The sequence below is a fragment of the Scyliorhinus torazame genome, chromosome 4 (assembly GCF_047496885.1).
Source record: "Scyliorhinus torazame isolate Kashiwa2021f chromosome 4, sScyTor2.1, whole genome shotgun sequence".
NCBI lineage: Eukaryota > Metazoa > Chordata > Chondrichthyes > Carcharhiniformes > Scyliorhinidae > Scyliorhinus > Scyliorhinus torazame.
The window spans coordinates 5,044,084-5,064,713 of record NC_092710.1 but is presented as its reverse complement, the minus strand read 5'-3'; positions in this window follow the sequence as shown (position 1 = coordinate 5,064,713).

The window sequence follows — 20,630 nt, the reverse complement described above, 5'->3', positions numbered from 1 at the left end:
AGCTAAAAAGGGAATTAGTGATTGAGGTGCGACTGGTTTACAAGTTGGAACTTCTCTCCAAATGTCATCATCATACGGTTGGACCCCTGACTCTAACCGTGTCCATTTTTCTTCCCTTGTGCAAACATCCTGCATTTCACCTAAATCATGTGGTTACTCCCAATCTGTAAATGTGACTGGATTCCTGATGCCATTGGGAGGCACAAAGGGAGGCAGCTTCCCTTGCTGCTTGGTCCGCAGGAACATTTCCTCTTGCTTCCATCGTGTCCCCATGAGTATGGGCTTTACATTTTAGAACTGAAACTTCTTTTGGCAAGGCCATAGCTTCCAGAAGGTCTCGCACTTCCTGTCCATTTCGGATAGGTGTACCTGCCGTTGTGAGACATCCGCTTTTTCTCCACAGGTGGCCAAAATCATGTGCTACCCCAAAACCATACCTGGAGTCGGTGTAGATGTTAGCAGTTTTATCTCTTGCCACATGACATGCTTCTCTTAGTGCCTTTAATTCGGCCTTGAGCTGATGTACCTGGGGGCAAACTTCCTTCAGCCAACACTTCGTATGGGCTTGTGGCTGCCCACCCAGCTTTTCTGATACCCTTGTCAATAAAAGAGGAGCCGTCAGTGAATGGGATTAAATCTGGGTTCTGCAGTGGCTCTTCTTCTACTCAGTGTACTTCTTCCATTTCCTCGATTATTTTCACAGTGTCATGCTCTTCTCCCTCTCCTCCCTTTTGCTCCTCGGGAAACGGGAGCAAAGATGATGGGTTAACAGGTCTGGCTCTGTGAAAATATAGGTTGGGAGCTTCCAAAACTGCTGTCCACCCAGCTGATGTAACTTGTGACACTCTGCTCATGGACAGGAGAGAATGGACTGAATGTGGATGTCATGACATTCAGATAAACATATCATGGTGCAAACACACACGCACTGATGGACAGATCAACAGACCAATCAACACACACGCAACGTCACAGCCAATCACCAGTGAGAGCACACGCGCTATAAAACGGGGAACACCACAGTTCCAGCCCATTCCACCAGGAGACAGCTCAGAGCACAGAGCTCACAGCGTGCCACTCAGACATACACCATGTGCTGAGTGCCTCACTAAGATAGTGTTAGGGCTGGGTCCACAGGTTAACGGGTGATGTACGAACCACAGTCATAGGTTTACAGATGTTGTTATCAAGAGTAATAAAACAGAGTTGTACCATCTGCAACCGTGTTGGTTCGTCTGTATAGCGGAACACCCAACACGACAGTGGACAGTTAATGGTCAACATTTGGTCTCGGACAAGGCCTGATGTCATCATTACAGCTCGACATGTGGCTTCCATGGCTCGTAAACAGCTGCCAAATGCCAGGGCCACGTTGTCAACTTTAAGGGAATAGTACCCACATTGTCAAGTTTAAGGGAATAGTACCCACATTGTCAAGTTTAAGGGAATAGTACCCACATTGTCAAGTTTAAGGGAATAGTACCCACATTGTCAAGTTTAAGGGAATAGTACCCAACCGGTCTTAACAGATCACCATGTTCCTGGGCTAGTACTGCAGTCATGTAACCATCTCTTTCATGAACAAACATGGTAAAAGATTTTCCATTGTTTGGAGTACCTCAGGCTGGTTCTCAACACGGGGCCTTTCCCAAATTCAGAAATGATTGTTTTAGTTCAGAAGTTTAACTTGATCTCTTGATTTTCAGTTTCCTTTTAAAAGATCACCTAATGGCAATAACTGAGTGCACGAATCAATCCGATTTCTGTTAAAATTACAGAGTCCCAAGAAAGATCTGGCTTCCTGAACAGTTGAGGGTTCTTCCGCTGCTTTGATGGCAGCCGTTCTGTCCTGAGTCAGTTCCCTTTTGCCTTTGGAAATTTTCTGACCCAAGTAAACAATTCCTGGGCAATTTGTGCTTTGGCAAAGCCAGCTTTGTGACCGTTATCACTGAGGTGGTTCAGGACCACCCGTAAGTCCTTTTTAGGATCATCTTTATTGATGGAGGCTATCAGAACGCCATCTGCACACTGGATAATGGTGGAAGGCAGATCAGGCAGTTGCCTGAGATGATTCTGTAGAGCCATGCGGTAAACTGTTGTGAGAACCTTGCGGTAGTCTAGTCCATGTCTACTGTTGCTGATTGACTGTAAAAGCAAGCCATGCTTGTACATGTTTAGCCAGTGGTGCTGACCAGGAGCCATTTGCCATGTCAATGACTGAAAACCATTGAAGGTCAGGAGTTAAAGAGTTAAAGATTGTAGATGGATCTGTCACTAAAGGAGCTTTTCTGACAATGAATTGATTTGCCCTTCTGTAGTCAATCGTAAGGCACCATGTGCCATTAGCCTTTTTGACAGCCCACACAGGGCTGTTTGATGAACTGTAAACGCGCACTAAAATTCCCCTCTCTTCAAGTTGTTTTATTATAGGTAGAATGCCTTGAATTGAAGTTTTATTAACCGGGTATTGTTTGGTACAAGGTGGAGCGGATATCCCGCGACAGTGACATTTTTAAAAGGACATTTTTGTCTTTTGCCCAAATTGGATGAGTTTGAATTTCATCTTTTTTGACGTGTCGCATGGTCCAGGTGATTTTTCCATTATCGAAACTGAGTGAAGAATTGAGTTGTGCCCATACCGAGTAGTGCTTGTGTCACCGGACCTGCCCACAGTGATGACATCAGTTGGTGTGGTCCAAATTCTAAAAGCAGTGGTTACGTCTTCCCGAAGAGTAATAGAATCTCCTCCTGCGGCAAGGGCTTTAATTTTCCCTGTCGCTAGGGGAACGAGAGCAGCATCCTGTTCGGTAACACAAGTAACGTCAGCTCCAGTGTCAGATAGAAATTCTCAGCGAGATATATAGTCCATCATTTTTCGGTTCCACGAGTGCTTGCGAGAATCATCAAGAGTGGGGTCTGGTAGTTTTTTGAATTGTCACACAGAGAACGTCTTTGAGCTGGAGGACAGCTGTTTAACATTTCGTTCATAGCATTGTCGTCATCGTGTACGTCCCTACGTGGGTACGGCTCGTCCCTACGTGAGTAAGGTTCCTCCCTACGTGGAAACGGCTGGGAAGGTCTAGAATCCCCTGTACGTAAGTCTGGGTGTGTCTTGTTGGAACGTAACCCTAGGTGCGTCTTGTTTGTGCGTGTTACATGGTTGACCACAAGGTGGGAACGTATTGCAGTGAACATTGTCTACTTCAGTGTCATCTCTCGAATCCATCCGTTGTTTATGACAGCATGTTGCCATCCAGTGTCCTACTCTTCTGCAGAAAAGACATCGATTTTAATGGAGCAAGGGGACATGTTTGCCCTGACGCTTGTGGTGAAATTGTAGTTACTGCTGATATTACTGCAGGCGCTGCAACAGCTGGAGCAGCAGGTAGAGCAACAGCTGTTGCTGAGGCAGCAGGTAACAGGGGCTGGATTTGAGCAGGTACCATGGGCTGAATTTGAGCAACTGCAGTGTTAAAGATTGCCTGATTGTGCAGACCACGATCCAGCTGAATACATTGGGCAACTATGTCTCGGTACGTGCCAGCTGTGGCCCAAGCTGGTAAAACCAAATTCAAGGCAGCAGAAACTTTGGGTTTAGCACCGGCTATAAAAGCCGTTTTAATTGGACCTAAAGTGCTTGTGTCCCACGTGTCAGTTTCCTGGGCGAGTGTCATTCCTGAGTAATCCATCCAAGGATGTAAAAATCTTTCCTCGAAATCCGGAATATCTTCAGTATATTTTTGAATGCAAGATGTGATCTTAGACCAATTGGTCCTCGGGGGGGGGGCGAAATTTTAATAGCCAATTCTTGACTGCGAGCCAACCAGCTTCTAAATTTTGCAAATCGTCCCCAAGGGCAACTTCTACCTCTGCTCCAAGAGTGGAAATGACACGAGTGCCTACCACAACAGTCAGAATTTGTACTCCATCAAATGGGTGGAGACTGTAAATGGATTGTAATCTGTGAATTCCATCCCATGTGGTCACACCACCCTTTTTAGGGTGTGGAAGATCTTTGGACCATTCGTCAATTTTTGCAGGATCTGTTGGTTCATGAATCCATTGCTGATCAAATATGTTTTTAGCGACAGTGTCACCTCCCTCCTCGATTTTTTGGCTTCCAACTCTAACCCGTTTGCGTTTTAAAGGGGCTGGTCGAATTAATTTAGTATTTTGCATTGTAGGAAAACTTGCTGCATCACTATCTTCATCCGATTCAACTGGCAAATGAACTTTGGATTTTAATGTAGTCCTGACACTCGATCTCGGCTGTGCAATTACTGATTGTGCCACTGGGGCTGCATGCTGAGTTTGAGCTGCGATGCACGATCAATAACTCCAGAAGCGCTTGGAGACAATTGACGGCTTTAATACGCTAGATGTTTCCCCCAGCAGCGCAGGTACAGAAGAAAGCTGCTGGGGAGGCACGGGCTCTTATACCCCGCCTTGCAGGGCGGAGCTAACATACAGGCTTAACCAATGGGAACAAGTACATTCTCCACCAATGGTGTTCCAGCATTACCAGGTACCATAATCCTTCTAACACAGACTACCACATTCACAGACTACCACATTCACCCCCTGTTAAAAAAGAGTCCAGCGGGGTAGTGGCTTCGTATTACAACGTGGTAAAGTGGTAGAAGTTATAGTTATGAAGGTGCCGTAATCCTTCTAACACCGACTCCCACTGGGTGTTTGTTCAACTGGAGCTGCTTGTTGAATCTCAGCTGTTTGGGGTACAAGAATTGTTTGTGAAACTGAATTTGGAGGTAAAACTGTTGGAACTGTGTTGCTCAGAGTACTTACTCCAGCATCAGAACTGCCATTCACGTTTGTGCTTCGGTTTAAATTATGAGCTGCAAGACTGTCAGGATTTTGCAGTGTCCTTTAAAATTGTTCATTTCTCTTTCTAAAACACATCTTTCTTCGATTAACCTGCAATTCTCAATTTCGACTCGCTCAGCTTTTTGTTTGCAACTGTTGGTATTTTGACTCCATTTCAAGAACTTTACGTTGCAATTCCCCAATTTGAAAAGCCTCTGCTGGACTTTAAAGGGTTTGTTTTCCAATTCTGTTCTAATTTCATCATAACGCTCACGTTTGGATTTTGCATCTCGTAATTCCCCAACAACTGCCGCTAGTTGATCTTTAGTGGACTTAAGCTCGTGATCACTTTTATTTTTAATAGTTATTTTTTGCTGTCTGCGCAGCTGTCCCATTATTGCAAGGGACCATTTTGCACGTTCTTCACTGTGCAAACGTGTGTATTTTCCCCATGCCCTCTTGATATTATCGAGGGACCACTGTCCTCTGGGGATATCATATATTGATCCAGTTTTTCTTGAGATTTCACAGAGTCCAAATTGTCTACGAATGAAAGATCCAAAATCACCCAACATATCTTCAGTAGAGAAATCCGATACGCGCTACCTCCCTTGGACGTTGTGGGGAGTAGTTCTCGGGAAGGGGGGGCGGGGGGGGAGTGGTGAAGAGAGGGGGAAATGTGATGTATAAGAGGGGGTGGAACAGTTGAACAGAGTGGAAGGTCAGCGATCGGTGGGCGTTGCCACAAAGAGACGGAAGAGGTGCGAACGGCAGGAGGCTCTCACTTCTGAACGTTATTTATTACTCACACAACTCCAGGTGTTTAGGGGTTCTCGTTTTTGTATTCCCCCCCCGCGCCCCCCCCCGATCCGGAATTCTCCCATCCCGCTGCAGCTGAACAGCGGGGGGGGGGGGGGGGGTGCGATTCGACCGAGCGCCAAATATTCCGCCCTGGCTCGCTGGCGGCAGCCCCGCGATGGAGATTCCGGCCGCGATCCCGGAACCCGAGGTCGGCGGCCCCTGGCGACCCTGCCACTGTGCAGGGGGCTGGTGCGCCCACACGCGGATGTGGGTCACTCTCGACGGTGCCGAAGACGTACTGCGGACACTGAACGCATCCACAGGGGCTAGCAGTAGGGGAATGGAGATATTGGTTTGCACAGCGGCCAGGCCCTCTCCGTCCCCACCGGTTAAGGCAACGATGGGAGGAGAGGTCATTGTTTTGGGTTTTGAAGAGGAGCTCATGTTGGCGGTGAATAGCTGTTGGGTCAGGGATTGGTGAGCGCTGATGCGGATGGTGTGGGGGACGGGCTGTGTTTGGACTGTCAAGATGGATTCCACGAGCGCTGTGCAAATTCACAAGAATGCCACCTAGAACTGCGAGGGTTAAATTCCGAGGACATATTGCTCAAGCCAGGATTACATTCCCCGGAATTGAGAAGATTAAGGGGCGACTTCATCAAGGTTTTGGTGATATTGAGGGGAAGAGATAGTGGTTGACAAAGAGAAACTCTCTCGGCTGAGTGGGGGAGTTTCGGAACGGGGCGGGGAGGGGGGGTTGGGCTGTGTTTGTGTGTGTGTTTGTGTGTGGGGGGGGGTCAGACTTTGAATATTGGACCCAGTCCTTTCCGAAGAGAAATTAGAAACCTTACTCCACACGAAGTTCGGAAAGTCTTCCACAATTGGCAACAGATCGGTTGTTAATTTTAAATCCCAGATTGATTTTGTTATCCGTAAGGGATATGGAGAGAAGGCGGGTAATTGGGGTTGTGTCACAGATCAGACAGGATCTCATTGACTGGTGGGTGGGACAGAATCAAAGGGCAGAATGGCCTCCTGCCCCTGTATTACTCAACTCTAATCCAGGCCAATCTCCCGGATCCCAAACACAAACAGCACCATTCCTGTACCCACACTTCAGGGACTGCAACGTTTAGGATCCCGGATGCGAATCCAACTATTATCCATAGAACATAGAACATAGAAAATACAGCACAGAACAGGCCCTTCGGCCCACGATGTTGTGCCGAACCTTTGTCCTAGATTAATCATAGATTATCATTGAATTTACAGTGCAGAAGGAGGCCATTCGGCCCTTTGAGTCTGCACCAGCTCTTGGAAAGAGCACCCTACCCAAACTCAACACCTCCACCCAACACCAAGGGCAATTTTGGACATTAAGGGCAATTTATCATTGGCCAATTCACCTAACCTGCACATCTTTGGACTGTGGGAGGAAACCGGAGCACCCGGAGGAAACCCACGCAGACACGGGGAGGACGTGCAGACTCCGCACAGACAGTGACCCAAGCCGGAATCGAACCTGGGGCCCTGGAGCTGTGAAGCAATTGTGCTATCCACAATGCTACCGTGCTGCCCTTAAGAACAAATAAATCGACACTATATCATTTAACCGTAATCCATGTACCTATCCAATAGCTGCTTGAAGGTCCCTAATGTTTCCGACTCAACTACTTCCACAGGCAGTGCATTCCATGCCCCCACTACTCTCTGGGTAAAGAACCTACCTCTGATATCCCTCCTATATCTTCCACCTTTCACCTTAAATTTATGTCCCCTTGTAATGGTTTGTTCCACCCGGGGGAAAAGTCTCTGACTGTCTACTCTATCTATTCCCCTGATCATCTTATAAACCTCTATCAAGTCGCCCCTCATCCTTCTCCGTTCTAATGAGAAAAGGCCTAGCACCCTCAACCTTTCCTCGTAAGACCTACTCTCCATTCCAGGCAACATCCTGGTAAATCTTCTTTGCACCTTTTCCAAAGCTTCCACATCCTTCCTAAAATGAGGCGACCAGAACTGTACATAGTACTCCAAATGTGGCCTTACCAAAGTTTTGTCCAGCTGCATCATCACCTCACGGCTCTTAAATTCAATCCCTCTGTTAATGAACGCGAGCACACCATAGGCCTTCTTCACAGCTCTATCCACTTGAGTGGCAACTTTCAAAGATGTATGAACATAGACCCCAAGATCTCTCTGCTCCTCCACATTGCCAAGAACTCTACCGTTAACCCTGTATTCCGCATTCATATTTGTCCTTCCAAAATGGACAACCTCACACTTTTCAGGGTTAAACTCCATCTGCCACTTCTCAGCCCAGCTCTGCATCCCATCTATGTCTCTTTACAGCCGACAACAGCCCTCCTCACTATCCACAACTCCACCAATCTTCGTATCGTCTGCAAATTTACTGACCCACCCTTCAACTCCCTCATCCAAGTCATTAATGAAAATCACAAACAGCAGAGGACCCAGAACTGATCCCTGCGGTACGCCACTGGTAACTGGGATCCAGGCTGAATATTTGCCATCCACCACCACTCTCTGACTTCTATCGATTAGCCAGTTCGTTATCCAACTGGCCAAATTTCCCACTATCCCATGCCTCCTTACTTTCTGCATAAGCCTACCATGGGGAACCTTATCAAATGCCTTACTAAAATCCATGTACACTACATCCACTGCTTTACCTTCATCCACATGCTTGGTCACCTCCTCAAAGAATTCAATAAGACTTGTAAGGCAAGACCTACCCCTCACAAATCCGTGCTGACTATCCCTAATCAAGCAGTGTCTTTCCAGATGCTCAGAAATCCTATCCTTCAGAACCCTTTCCATTACTTTGCCTACCACCGAAGTAAGACTAACTGGCCTGTAATTCCCAGGGTTATCCCTAGTCCCTTTTTTGAACAGGGGCACGATATTCGCCACTCTCCAATCCCCATTCAAAATGCCCAAGACATCTTCCTTCCTAACAAGTATTTCCTCGAGCTTACCAATCTGTTTCACACTGTCCTCTCCAACAATATCGCCCCTCTCATTTGTAAATACAGAAGAAAAGTACTCGTTCAAGACCTCTCCTATCTCTTCAGACTCAATACACAATCTCCCGCTACTGTCCTTGATCGGACCTACCCTCGCTCTAGTCATTCTCATATTTCTCACATATGTGTAAAAGGCCTTGGGGTTTTCCTTGATCCTACCCGCCAAAGATTGTTCATGCCCTCTCTTAGCTCTCCTAATCCCTTTCTTCAGTTCCCTCCTAACTATCTTGTATCCCTCCAATGCCCTGTCTGAACCTTGTTTCCTCAGCCTTACATAAGTCACCTTTTTCCTCTTAACAAGACATTCAACCTCTCTTGTCAACCATGGTTCCCACACTCGACCATCTCTTCCCTGCCTGACAGGGACATACATATGAAGGACACGTAGCACCTGTTCCTTGAACAAGTTCCACAATTCACTTGTGTCCTTCCCTGCCAGCCTATGTTCCCAACTTATGCACTTCAATTCTTGTCTGACAACATCGTATTTACCCTTCCCCCAATTGTAAATCTTGCCCTGTTGCACGTACCTATCCCTCTCCATTACTAAAGTGAAAGTCACAGAATTGTGGTCACTATCTCCAAAATGCTCCCCCACTAACAAATATATCACTTGCCCTGGTTCATTACCAAGTACTAAATCCAATATTGCCCCTCCTCTGGTCGGACAATCTACATACTGTGTTAGAAAAGCTTCCTGGACACACTGCACAAACGCCACCCCATCCAAGCTATTTGATCTAAAGAGTTTCCACTCAATATTTGGGAAGTTAAAGTCGCCCATGACTACTACCCTATGACTTCTGCACCTTTCCAAAATCTGTTTCCCAATCTGTTCCTCCACATCTCTGCTACTATTGGGGGGTCTATAGAAAACTCCTAACAAGGTGACTGCTCCTTTCCTATTTCTGACTTCCACCCATACTACCTCAGTAGGGTGATACTCCTCGAATTGCCTTTCTGCAGCTGTTATACTATCTCTAATTAACAATGCCACCCCCCCACCTCTTTTACCACCTTCCCTAATCTTATTGAAACATCTATAACCAGGGACCTCCAACAACCATTTCTGCCCCTCTTCTATCCAAGTTTCCATGATGGCCACCACATCGTAGTCCCAAGTACCGATCCATGCCTTAAGTTCACCCACTTTATTCCTGATGCTTCTTGCGTTGAAGTATACATACTTCAACCCATCTCCGTGCCTGCAAGTACTCTCCTTTGTCAGTGTTCCCTTCCCCACTGCCTCATTACACGCTTTGGCGTCCTGAATATCGGCGACTTTAGTTGCTGGACTACAAATCCGGTTCCCATTCCCCTGCCAAATTAATTTAAACCCTCCCGAAGAGTACTAGAAAATCTCCCTCCCAGGATATTGGTGCCCCTCTGGTTCAGATGCAACCCGTCCTGCTTGTACAGGTCCCACCTTCCCCAGAATGCACTCCAATTATCCAAATACCTGAAGCCCTCCCTCCTACACCATTCCTGCAGCTACGTGTTCAACTGCACTCTCTCCCTATTCCGAGCCTCGCTATCTCGCTAATAGTGAGGAAAGGAGACTTCAGATCAGGAATGCTGACTCTGACAAAATAACATAAGAACTAGGAGCAGGAGTCGGCCACCTGGCCCCTCGAGCCTGCTCCGTCATTCAATGAGATCATGGCTGATCTTTTGTGGACTCAGCTCCACTTTCCGGCCCGAACACCATAACCCTTAATCCCTTTATTCTTCAAAAAACTATCTATCTTTATCTTAAAAACATTTAATGAAGGAGCCTCAACTGCTTCACTGGGCAAGGAATTCCAGAGATTCACAACCCTTTGGGTGAAGAGGTTCCTCCTAAGGTCAGTCCTAAATCTTCTTCCCCTTATTTTGAGGCGATGCCCCCTAGTTCTGCTTTCACCCGCCAGTGGAAACAACCTGCCCGCATCTCTCCTATCTATTCCCTTCATAATTTTGTATGTTTCTATAAGATCCCCCCTCATCTTTTTAAATTCCAACGAGTACAGTCCCAGTCTACTCAACCCCCCTCAACTCTGGGATTAACCTAGTGAATCTCCTCTGCACATCCTCCAGCGCCAGTACATCCTTTCTCAGGTAAGGAGACCAAAACTGAACACAATACTCCAGGTGTGGCCTCACCAACACCCTATACAATTGCAGCATAACCTCCCTAGTCTTAAACTCCATCCCTATAGCAATGAAGGACAAAACTCCATTTGCCTTCTTAATCCCCAAATTTTTGCAACTCATGCACTAGCACACCCAGGTCTCTCTGCACAGCAGCATGTTTTAATATTTTATGATTTAAATAATAATCCCTTTTGCTGTTATTCCTACAAAAATGGATAACCTCACATTTGTCAACATTGTATTCCATTTGCCAGGCCCTAGCCCATTCACTTAACCTATCCAAATCCCTCTGCAGACTTCCAGTATCCTCTGCACTTTTTGCTTTATCACTCATCTTAGTGTCGTCTGCAAACTTGGACACATTGCACTTGGTCCCCAACTCCAAATCATCTATGTAAATTGTGAACAATTGCGGGCCCAACACTGATCCCTGAGGGACACCACTAGCTACTGATTGCCAACCAGAGAAACACCCAATAATCCCCACTCTTTGCTTTCTATTAATTAACCAATCCTCTATCCATGCTACTACTTTACCTTTAATGCCTCTTTATCTTATGCAGTAACCTTTTGTGTGGAACTTTGTCAAAAGCTTTCTGGAAATCCAGATATACCACATCCATTGGCTCCCCATTGTCTACTGCACTGGTAATGTCCTCAAAAAATTCCATTAAATTACCCTGTGTCCAATTCTCTCAGATGGCATCCAGAAGATGGGGCAACGCGGTAGCAAGTGGTTAGCACAGTTGCTTCACAGCGCCAGGGTCCCAGGTTCAATTCCCGGTTTGGGTCACTGTCTGGGCGGAGTCTGCACGTTCTCCCCGTGTGTGCGTGGGTTTCCTCCGGGTGCTCCGGTTTCCTCCCACAGTCCAAAGATGTGCAGGTTAGGTGGATCGGCTATGCTAAATTGCCCTTAACGTCCAAAAAGGTTAGGCGGGGTTACGGGGATAGGGTGGAGGTGTGGGTATAGAGTGGAGGTCTGAGCTAAGGTGGGTGCTCTTTCCAAGGGCCTGTGCAGACTTGATGGGCTGAATGGCCTCCTTCTGCACTGTAAATTCTATGAATTAGTTAGGCACGATCTGCCCTTTATGAACCCATGCTGCGTCTGCCCAATGGGACAATTTCCATCCAGATGCCTCGCTATTTCTTCCTTGATGATAGATTCCAACATCTTCCCTACTACCGAAGTTAAGCTCACTGGCCTATAATTACCCGCTTTCTGCCTACCTCCTTTTTTAAACAGTGGTGTCATGTTTGCTAATTTCCAATCCACCGGGACCACCCCAGAGCCTAGTGAATTTTGGTCAATTATCACTAGTGCATTTGCAATTTCCCTAGCCATCTCTTTTAACACTCTGGGATGCATTCCATCAGGGCCAGGAGACTTGTCTACCTTTAGCCCCATTAGCTTGCCCATCACTACCTCCTTGGTGATAACAATCCTCTCAAGGTCCTCACCTGTCATAGCCTCATTTCCATCAGTCACTGGCATGTTATTTGTGTCTTCCACTGTGAAGACCGACCCAAAAAACCTGTTCAGTTCCTCAGCCATTTCCTCATCTCCCATTATTAAATCTCCTTTCTCATCCTCTAAAGGACCAATATTTACCTTAGCCACTCTTTTTTGTTTTATATATTTGTAGAAACCTTTTTTTTAGAACATAGAACATACAGTGCAGAAGGAGGCCATTCGGCCCATCGAGTCTGCACCGACCCACTTCAAGCACTCGCTTCCACCCTATCCCCGTAACCCAATAACCCTCCTAACCTTTTTGGTCACTGAGGGCAATTTATCATGGTCAATCCACCTAACATTTTACGATCTGTTTTTATATTCTGAGCACGTTTACTCTCAAAATCTATTTTACTCTTCTTTATAGCTTTTTTAGTAGCTTTCTGTTGCCCCTAAAGATTTCCCAGTCCTCTAGTCTCCCACTAATATTTGCCACTTTGTATGCTTTTCCCTTCAATTTGATACTCTCCCTTATTTCCTTAGATGCCCAGGGTCTATTTTCCCTCTTTCTACCGCCCTTCCTTTTTGTTGGTATAAACCTTTGCTGAGCACTGTGAAAAATCGCTTGGGAGGTTCTCCACTGTTCCTCAACTGTTTCACTATAAAGTCTTTGCTCCCAGTCTATCTTAGCTAGCTCTTCTCTCATCCCATTGTAATCTCCTAAGTTTAAGCACAAAACATTAGTGTTTGATTTTTACCTTTTCACCCTCCATCTGTATTTTAAATTCCACCATATTGTGATCGCTCCTTCCGAGAGGATCCCTAACTGTCTCATTGCACAGGACCAGATCTCGGACCGCTTGTTCCCCCGTAGGTTCCATTATGTACTGTTCTAGGAAACTATCGCGGATACATTCGATAAACTCCTCCTCAAGGCTGCCTTGACCGACCTGGTTAAACCAATCGACATGTAGATTAAAATCCCCCATGATAACTGCTGTACCATTTCTACATGCATCTGTTATTTCTTTGTTTCTTGCCTGCCCCACCATAATGTTACTATTTGGTGGCCTATAGACTACTCCTATCAGTGACTTTTTTACCTTATTTCCACCCAAATGGATTCAACCTTATCCTCCATAGCACCGATGTCACCCCTTACTATTGCCCGGATATCATCCTTAAATAACAGAGCTACACCACCTCCCTTACCATCCACTCTGTCCTTCCGAATAGTTTGATACCCTCGGATATTTAACTCCCAGTCGTGACCATCCTTGAACCATGTTTCAGTAATGGCCACTAAATCATAGTCATTCACGATGATTTGCGCCATCAACTCATTTACCTTATTCCGGATACTACGAGCATTCAGGTAAAGTACACTTATGTTGGCTTTTATACCTCTGTTTTGAATCTTAACGCCGCGATCAGTAACCTCTCCTAAGTTATTTTTACTTTTAACTTTTCTCCTAATTTCCTTGTCGTCGAACCCATATCTTCATGTAACAACCTGCCGCGTCGCTTACCATTAATGTTTTTACTTCCCGTTTTATTCCTTTTAGTATTACTGCCCTATTCACTGAGCTCTCCTCAGTCACTATACCCTGTACTGTCTCCCTTTTTGATTTTTGACTTTACACTTTTCCCCTTACTGCCTTTTGTTTCTGTCCCTGTTTTACTACCTTCCGACTTCCTGCATCATTTCCCATCCCCCTGCCACATTAGTTTAAACGCTCCCCAACAGCCCTAGCAAACACCCCCCCTAGGACATCGGTTCCAGTCCTGCCCAGGTGCAGACCGTCTGGTTTGTACTGGTCCCACCTCCCCCAGAACCGGTTCCAATGCCCCAGGAACTTGAATCCCTCCCTCTAGCACCAACTCTCAAACCACGCATTCATCCTATCTATCCTGACATTCCTACACTGACTAGCTCGTGGCACTGGTAACAATCCTGAGATTACTACCTTTGAGGTCCTACTTTTTAGTTTAACTCCTGACTCCCTGAATTCAGCTTGTAGGACCTTGTCCCGATTTCTAACCGATATCGTTGGTGCCTATGTGCACCACGACAGCTGGCTATTCACCCTTCCCCCCACACCCCCCCCCCCCCACCGCAGAATGTCCAGCAGCCGCTCCGAGACATCCTTGACCCTTGCACCAGGGAGGCAACATACCCTCCTGGAGTCTCGATTACGTCCGCAGAACCTCCTGTCTATTCCCCTTACGATCGAGTCCCCTATCACTATAGCCCTGCCATTCTTCTTCCTGCCCAGCTGCGCAGCAGAGCCAGCCACGGTGCCATGAACCTGGCTGCTGCTGCCTTCCCCTGGTGAGCCATCTCCCTCAACAGTATCCAAAGCGGTGTATCAGTTTTGCAGGGAGATGACCGCAGAGGACACCTGCACTGCCTTCCTCCTCTTGCTCTGTCTTTTGGTCACCCATTTTCTATCTCCCTCAGTAACTTTCACCTGCGGTGTGACCAACTCGCTAAACGTGCTGCCCACGGCGTCCTCAGCATCGCGGGCGCTCCGGAGTGAATCCATCCGCAGCTCCAGAGCCGTCAAGCGGTCTAACAGGAGCTGCAACTGGACACACTCCTTGCACGTGAAGGAGCCAGGGTCAGTGGGCGTGTCCCTGAGCTCCCACATCGCACACGAGGAGCATGACACGGGTCTGCGATCTCCTGCCATGCCTTAAACCTTGGGTTAACTTACACCACTCCAATTCCCAAAAAACGAAAGGAAGAAAAGAAATTGGACAATGAAAAGAAAAACTACTTACCAGTCACTCACCAGGGTGAAAAAGCACCTCCTCCCCACCCAGCTTCCAATCCCCACCTAGCTTCAAATTCCCAAACTCACTCTTTGTTGTGCCGCACTGTGGCTGTGTCTTCCCCGGCTCACTGGGAGAAACAGGGAATCCCGCCCTTAGTCTCGGAAACGGAGAATCCCGCCCTTAGTCTCGGAAACGGAGAATCTCGCCCAGCGTGAGCCTCTGCTGTGAGTCTGACGGTGCGAATTCCCCTGGCGTGAGCCTCGGCCAGTTCAGTGGAATGCCTTGCTCCATTTTACATGCGAACAAAATGTCCCTGTCTAAATGCAGCGAGACCCGGACAATATCCAGGCTCGGGGCTGACAAGTGGCAAGTTCCATTCGTGCCGCACAAGTGCCCGGCAACGACCGTCTCCGACAAGAGAGGATCTAACCCCCGGCCCTTGACGTTCGACGGCATTACCATCGCTGAATCCCCCACAATCCACATCCTGGGGGTTACCATTGATCAGAAACTGAACTGGACCCAGCCCCATTAATACTGTGGCTACCAGGGCAGGTCAGAGGCTGGGAATCCTGCGGAGAGTAACTCACCTCCTGACCCCCACCCAAAGCCTGTCCACCATAGACAAGGCACAAGTCAGGAGTGTGAGGGAAACTCTCCACTTGCCTGGATGAGCGCAGCTCCGACAACACTCGAGAAGCTCGACACCATCCAGGACAAAGCGGCCCCGCTTGATTGCTCCCCTTCCACAAACATTCACTCCCCTCCCCACCCCCCGCCCCGACACACACTGTCAGCCGTGTGTCCCATCTACAAGATGCACTGCAGCCACTCACCGAGGTTCCCCAGGCAGCACCTTCCAAACCCACAAAAGCCTCCATCTAGAAGGACAAGAGCAGCAGATACCCGGGAACCCCACCGCCCGGAGGCTCCCCTCCGAGTCACTCACCGCCCCCGACTGGGAAATATATCGGCCGTTCCTTCACTGTCGCCGGGGCAACATCCTGGAACCCCCTCCCTAACAGCACAGTGGGTGTACCTACACCTCAGGGACAGCAGCGGTTCAAGAAGGCAGCTCCCCCCCCACCTTCTGAAAGGCAACTAGGAATCGGCAATAAATGCTGGCCTGACCAGTGACATCCACAACCCGCGATGGAATGAAACCTCCAATCTATCCTCTCTCTCTCAGTTTCCTTTTCCCCCTCTCTGATCTCTTTCCCCCTCTGTTATTTCAAACCTTTCTCTTCCCACTCTCTCACATCTCCCTTTCTCAGCCAATTCCTCTTTCTTTCCCTCTCCCTCTCCTGCGTGTCTCCCCCTCTGTCCGTCCTCCCTCCCTCGCTCACTTTCTACTTCCTCTCGCCACGCATTCTGAGCAGTCTCCCTGACCTTCCCCAATGCCAGGCGAGGGGGCGTGGAGGGGTGGGGGAGGGTGGGGTTAATTCAGGGTGATAGAGCGACCCACGTACCTGATTCTCCAGGAGGCCCGTCAAGAGGGGGACGTGAGACAGAGGAGAGGGGGCGAGGCAGTTGCCATCGAGGCAGCCTGTCCCCCTGTGGGAGAGGGGATTAACCCTCTCCCCCACCCTCTCCCCATTCACACACCCACACACCAGCCTGTCCCCCTGTGGGAGAGGGCATTAACCCTCTCCCCCACCCTCTCCCCATTCACACACCCACACACCAGCCTGTCCCCCTGTGGGAGAGGGGATTAACCCTCTCCCCCACCCTCTCCTCATTCACACACCCACACACCAGCCTGTCCCCCTGTGGGAGAGGGCATTAACCCTCTCCCCCACCCTCTCCCCATTCACACATCCACACACCAGCCTGTCCCCCTGTGGGAGAGGGGATTAACCCTCTCCCCCACCCTCTCCCCATTCACACACCCACACACCAGCCTGTCCCCCTGTGGGAGAGGGGATTAACCCTCTCCCCCACCCTCTCCCCATTCACACACCCACACACCAGCCTGTCCCCCTGTGGGAGAGGGCATTAACCCTCTCCCCCACCCTCTCCCCATTCACACACCCACACACCAGCCTGTCCCCCTGTGGGAGAGGGGACTAACCCTTTTGTAATGTTCTTGTAAGAGAGAGAGAATTACTGAGACTGCATACTTAAGAACATCTAGCTCAAAACTTGTTAATTTTATTATCGTGTAATAAACTGTGGGTGGAAACTAATGCGAATAAACACAGCTGTCGACAATGAATTCTCCTCCAGACTCGTCCCGGGTTATAATGTCACGTGCTATTCCTGGTCAGAGCCCATACATATTTACACATACACTTGTTAATGCATATCAATACACTGGGTATACAGTGGGGGACACACTGTCAGGGTAATGTAGAGGGAGCTCTACACTGTATCTAACCCGTGCTGTACCTGTCCTGGGAGAGCGAGATGCTGACACTGGGTATAAAGTGGGGGACACACTGTCAGGGTAATGTAGAGGGAGCTCTACACTGTATCTAACCCGTGCTGTACCAGTCCTGGGAGAGCTCGATGCTGACACTGGGTATAAAGTGGGGGACACACTGTCAGGGTAATGTAGAGGGAGCTCTACACTGTATCTAACCCGTGCTGTACCTGTCCTGGGAGAGCTCGATGCTGACACTGGGTATAAAGTGGGGGACACGCTGTCAGGGTAATGTAGAGGGAGCTCTACACTGTATCTAACCCGTGCTGTACCTGTCCTGGGAGAGCTCGATGCTGACACTGGGTATAAAGTGGGGGACACACTGTCAGGGTAATGTAGAGGGAGCTCTACACTGTATCTAACCCGTGCTGTACCTGTCCTGGGAGAGCCCGATGCTGACACTGGGTATAAAGTGGGGGGGGACACTGTCAGGGTAATGTAGAGGGAGCTCTACACTGTATCTAACCCGTGCTGTACATGTCCTGGGAGAGCTCGATGCTGACACTGGGTATAAAGTGGGGGGGACACTGTCAGGGTAATGTAGAGGGAGCTCTACACTGTGTCTAACCCGTGCTGTACCTGTCCTGGGAGAGCTCGATGCTGACACTGGGTATAAAGTGGGGGGGACACTGTCAGGGTAATGTAGAGGGAGCTCTACACTGTATCTAACCCGTGCTGTACCTGTCCTGGGAGAGCTCGATGCTGACACTGGGTATAAAGTGGGGGACACACTGTCAGGGTAATGTAGTGGGAGCTCTACACTGTATCTAACCCGTGCTGTACCTGTCCCGGGAGAGCTCGATGCTGACACTGGGTATAAAGTGGGGGACACACTGTCAGGGTAATGTAGAGGGAGCTCTACACTGTATCTAACCCATGCTGTACCTGTCCTGGGAGAGCTCGATGCTGACACTGGGTATAAAGTGGGGGGGACACTGTCAGGGTAATGCAGAGGGAGCTCTACACTGTATCTAACCCGTGCTGTACCTGTCCTGGGAGAGCTCGATGCTGACACTGGGTATAAAGTGGGGGGGACACTGTCAGGATAATGTAGAGGAAGCTCTACACCGTATCTAACCCGTGCTGTACCTGTCCTGGGAGAGCTCGATGCTGACACTGGGTATAAAGTGGGGGACACACTGTCAGGGTAATGTAGAGGGAGCTCTACACTGTATCTAACCCGTGCTGTACCTGTCCTGGGAGAGCTCGATGCTGACACTGGGTATAAAGTGGGGGACACACTGTCAGGGTAATGTAGAGGGAGCTCTACGCTGTATCAAACCCGTGCTGTAACTGTCCTGGGAGCGCTCGATGCTGACACTGGGTATAAAGTGGGGGACACACTGTCAGGGTAATGTAGAGGGAGCTCTACACTGTATCTAACCCGTGCTGTACCTGTCCTGGGAGAGTTCGATGCTGACACTGGATATAAAGTGGGGGGGACACTGTCAGGATAATGTAGAGGGAGCTCTACACTGTATCTAACCCGTGCTGTACCTGTCCTGGGAGAGCTCGATGCTGACACTGGGTATAAAGTGGGGGACACACTGTCAGGGTAATGTAGAGGGAGCTCTACACTGTATCTAACCCGTGCTGTACCTGTCCTGGGAGAGCTCGATGCTGACACTGGGTATAAAGTGGGGGACACACTGTCAGGGTAATGTAGGCGGATCTCTACACTGTATCTAACCCGTGCTGTACCTGTCCTGCGAGAGCTCGATGCTGACACTGGGTATAAATTGGGGGACACACTGTCAGGGTAATGTAGAGGAAGCTCTACACTGTATCTAACCCGTGCTGTACCTGTCCTGGGAGAGCTCGATGCTGACAGTGGGTATAAAGTGGGGGGGACACCGTTAGGGTAATGTAGAGGGAGCTCTACACTGTATCTAACCCGTGCTGTACCTGTCCTGGTAGAGCTCGATGCTGACACTGGGTATAAAGTGGGGGACACACTGTCAGGGTAATGTAGAGGGAGCTCTACACTGTATCTAACCCGTGCTGTACTTGTCCTGGGAGCGCTCGATGCTGACACTGGGTATAAAGTGGGGGACACACTGTCAGGGTAATGTAGAGGGAGCTCTACACTGTATCTAACCCGTGCTGTACCTGTCCTGGGGAGCTCGATGCTGACACTGGGTATAAAGTGGGGGGGGTCACTGTCAGGGTAATGTAGAGGGAGCTCTACACTGTATCTAACCCGTGCTGTACCTGTCCTGGGAGAGCTTGATGCTGACACTGGGTATAAAGTGGGGGACACACTGTCAGGGTAATGTTGAGGGAGCTCTACACTGTATCTAACCCGTGCTGTACTTGTCCTGGGAGCGCTCGATGCTGACACTGGGTATAAAGTGGGGGACACATTGTCAGGGTAATGTAGAGGAAGCTCTACACTGTATCTAACCCGTACTGTACCTGTCCTGGGAGAGCTCGATGCTGACACTGGGTATAAAGTGGGGGACACACTGTCAGGGTAATGTAGAGGGAGCTCTACACTTTATCTAACCCGTGCTGTACCTGTCCTGGTAGAGCTCGATGCTGACACTGGGTATAAAGTGGGGGACACACTGTCAGGGTAATGTAGAGGGAGCTCTACACTGTATCTAACCTGTGCTGTACCTGTCTTGGGAGAGCTCGATGCTGACACTGGGTATAAAGTGGGGGACACACTGTCAGGGTAATGTAGAGGGAGCTCTACACCGTAACTAACCCATGCTGTACCTGTCCTGGGAGAGCTCGATGCTGACACTGGGTATAAACTGGGGGACACACTGTCAGGGTAATGTAGAGGGAGCTCTATACTGTATCTAACCCGTGCTGTACCTGTCCTGGGAGAGCTCGATGCTGACACTGGGTATAAAGTGGGGGACACGCTGTCAGGGTAATGTAGAGGGAGCTCTACACTGTGTCTAACCCGTGCTGTACCTGTCCTGGGAGAGCTCGATGCTGACACTGGGTATAAAGTGGGGGGGACACTGTCAGGGTAATGTGGAGGGAGTTCTGCACTGTATCTAACCCGTGCTGTACCTGTCCTGGGAGAGCTCGATGCTGACACTGGGTATAAGGTGGGGGGGACACTGTCAGGGTAATGTAGAGGGAGCTCTACACTGTATCTAACCCGTGCTGTACATGTCCTGGGAGAGCTCGATGCTGACACTGGGTATAAAGTGGG